Below are 3,188 nucleotides of genomic sequence, written 5' to 3'. Positions count from 1 at the left end.
CTTTTCCCCACTGCTCACTTATGTCTGATGGATCCCTGAGCACACAAAGGGAAATCTACCTTTTCATTCCTTTATCAAATATGTATGGGGTACCTATTGTGGGTCAGGCCCCCGTGCTGGCCACTGGAATATGCCCGTGGACAAGGCAGGCTCATCCCTCTGGCCCTCAAGGAACACACAGTCTATGGGGTCGGGGGACAGACAGATACAGAGGGTGGTGACACCTAGTGCTTAGAGCTTCAGAAGGCAAGCCCCCAACCCGGCCAGGGGTTAGGGATGACTTATTGGAAGACGCGATGGTTCTAAACAGGTACCATTGGTTCTAATGTACTTAAACTCACTCACGATAGAGCAAGTCTTACAGGGTGTTTTTTCTGACTATGTGCAAGAGACTTTATGACCAGCTTGTTTTTGTGTGGATGGAAACCCAAAAATCAGAAACTCTCTGTCTCTCTCCTCCTTTCCCTCCTCCCTCTCCCACCCCTCCTCTTTCTCTCCCTGTCTGCCACACCCCCCACCCCGCCCACCGCCCACCATGTGTCCCTCAGGAGCCATATGGTCTCTAGTCTCTTTCTATTGTTCAAGTTTTGCAAGACTGGTGACTGACTGCACAGGGGTGCAGGAGAGAAGGTGTCCTCATTTCCGGCCCTGTGTCACTGAGTGAATGAGGATGCCACTGCCTGAGATGCAGACTACTGAAGGCCAGCAGATTTGGGGTGGGAGAGGGAGTGAATAACCTGGGAGTGGTACGGAGGAGGTTCTTGGTTATATGGGTCCCGAGCTCAGAAGAGAGGCCCAGACTGGAGACATAGAGAAGTCATCAGCATTTGGTTGGCGGTGGTTGAGATGGTCCAGGGAGAAGAGGCAGAGGGGAGAAGGGATGGCCAGGATAGACCCCGGGAGGAGCAGCAGATGGAAAGGAGATTGAGAAAGGGTAGCCAGTGAGGGGAGGGTAGGCCATCGAAGCCAAGGGGAAGGACTGTTTTCACAAGTCAGCAATGAGCAGGCATAATTGGCTGGAAAGTATACTTTTTTAAATTTGGGGGGAAAAAAAAACCCAAACCTAAATCTGCTCCAAATTCTTAGAAAAAGGGAAAAATGTCTAAATCTGCATAAAACACAAATTCTCCCCCACAGTACACCAAAATTACCAATGGGTAAAAAACCACTGATTGAGAATATTCATTTTTGATGCGTTTGTCATCAGGCCCTAACTGCCCAGAATCGCTGGAGCCAGTCCCATCCCTTTCTCATACACCAGGGGGCGCACACGCACTGTTTGAATCTAAGTCCAGGGCAAAAGCAGGCAGTGAAGCAGGTGATAACCAGAACTTGACCCCTCAGCCCAGATCCCTAGACCCCACCCACCTCCATGGCTGCCCTGCACATTACACTGCGACCTGGAGTCCAGGTGCTTCAACAAGCCCCATCCTTTGTTTATTTCACAACTAACCCCCAAACTCACAGAGGTATCAGGGGGACCCCATAGAAGATCAGAGACCCCACAGGGGTCCTCACCTGACCTAGGGCGGTAGAGGTAGGTTCTGCATCTTTCAAGATAGGGGCAGGCAGGAGAAGGCTGATGTGGCCTTGGCTAACTCTTAACTAGTGGTAGCATGGACTGGGGGTGGGGGGCGGGGGCGGTCTCAAACAGGTGACTTTGGTGCCAAGGCATGGCTCTTGCTTTGGAGCTCACCAAGTCCCTATGAGTTAGAACTTGAAATAAATCTTCAGGTAAGTTACTGCTTTAGCCCAGGAATTTACAGGGTCAGCGTTTGAATTCGGTATGAGGAGTCGAAAACTCAATACCGAGGTTTATATCAGATTTGGGAGACATTATCAAGTCCTGAAATCAGCGGCCAATTCAAGACTTGATTCAGGTTCACAGTTGAAATGGTTACAAATATTGGGGTGTTGGCCAGCCTTGAGGTGGGGTTGACATTAGGTCAAAGAAGTGGAGGGTGAGTATGGGGATGAAACGGATTTGTGTGGAGTTTCTGCAAAGCCTGTCTCATTAATCTTGGGTTCCAAGATAATTATTAGAGTTAGATCAAGTTAGGGTACTAAATGGCCCCAAGGACTGATGGGGTTTGAGGTCAGTACTTGTGTTAGGGTCCTTTTCCGGTGACCCAGTCCCAATTCTGGAATTGGGAATCCCAGTTCAGGAAGTGTGTAGGTGTTGACCTGGGGCTGGGAGTGCGGTACTGGAGTTTTATGTAAGGCTTGGGGTTCAGAAGAGAAAGTACCGGCGTCCACAGCAAGGTAGCTATTGGACTTTAGGGTTTATATAGGAATCGGGGGCTCAGCATTGGTACCGGCACCATTTAAGGACCAGGGTTGGTGCTAGGGTCAGGTAGGTAGAAGTGATGAGTTTTAGAGGGAGAATTGGTATTTGGGGTCAATATAAGGGTTCAGATTAAAATGACTACTTGTGCCAATTTCGGGGCAGATTTAGGGGTTTGGACTCAATATTGAGTTTGGAGGTGGATCTGGGCTCAGTATCAGGTTCAGATCTGTATGGGGAGGAAATGGGGTCCTAGAGTAGTATCAGGTTCCTATTTGGGAGCCACTAATAAGATCTGGACTTTGTATGGGAGTTTGAGTCTGTCCATGCTCATTATCGGGGTTCTGGTTCAACATCGGAGTCTCAGTCGGCTTAGACTTGGCGTTGGGTTGTGGCCTCGCCCGGCCTACGGCGGCTCCGCGGCTCTACAAGCGAGAGTGCACGAGGGGAGGGGCGGCGCCGGGGACGCGCACGGCAGGGGCAGGGGCGCGGGCGCGGGCGCGAGCGGGGGCGCGCGGCTGGAGCTGGCGCGGGAGCGCGGGAGCGGTGGCGGCGGCGGCAGAGGCGGCGGCTCCAGCTCCGGCTCCGGCTCCGGCTCCGGCTCCAGCTCGGGTGGCGGTGGCGGGAGTGAGACCCGGTGGCGGCGGCGGCGGCAGAAGAGGAGCGGGAGCAGCGGCCCCAGCGGCTTGGGGGGGGACATGCGGACCGACGGCCCCTGGATAGGCGGTGAGTAACCCCCGGGCCCCCCTCCAGTTCCCTCCGCATCCGTTCCTTCCCCACTCCCCCCGCCCTCTCCCCGCGTCCACCCAGCGGATCTGGGAGCGGTCCCGGGGGGCTGGGGGCGCCGCTTAGGCCGGGCCGCGCCCCCACCTGCCGCGCCCGCAGCCTCGGCTAAGCGCCCCCC

At 54.3% G+C, this 3,188-nt stretch overlaps 1 protein-coding gene across 3 annotated transcripts in view; it reads left to right on the top strand.

Annotated features, from left to right (window-relative positions):
* Positions 1–2,844: 2,844 nt before the first annotated feature.
* PTPRF (protein tyrosine phosphatase receptor type F) overlaps positions 2,845–3,188 on the top strand; it is an 86,176-nt gene continuing 85,832 nt past the window's right edge. For all 3 annotated transcript variants that reach the window (XM_046661434.1, XM_046661435.1, XM_046661433.1), the window contains exon 1: positions 2,845–3,010. The gene's annotated coding sequence lies outside the window, so the exon portion shown is untranslated. The remainder of the gene's footprint in view (positions 3,011–3,188) is intronic.

Source organism: Equus quagga, chromosome 5 (genome assembly GCF_021613505.1).
Source record: "Equus quagga isolate Etosha38 chromosome 5, UCLA_HA_Equagga_1.0, whole genome shotgun sequence".
In the NCBI taxonomy this organism is placed as follows: Eukaryota; Metazoa; Chordata; class Mammalia; order Perissodactyla; family Equidae; genus Equus; species Equus quagga.
This window is presented reverse-complemented; position numbering and strand designations above follow the sequence as displayed.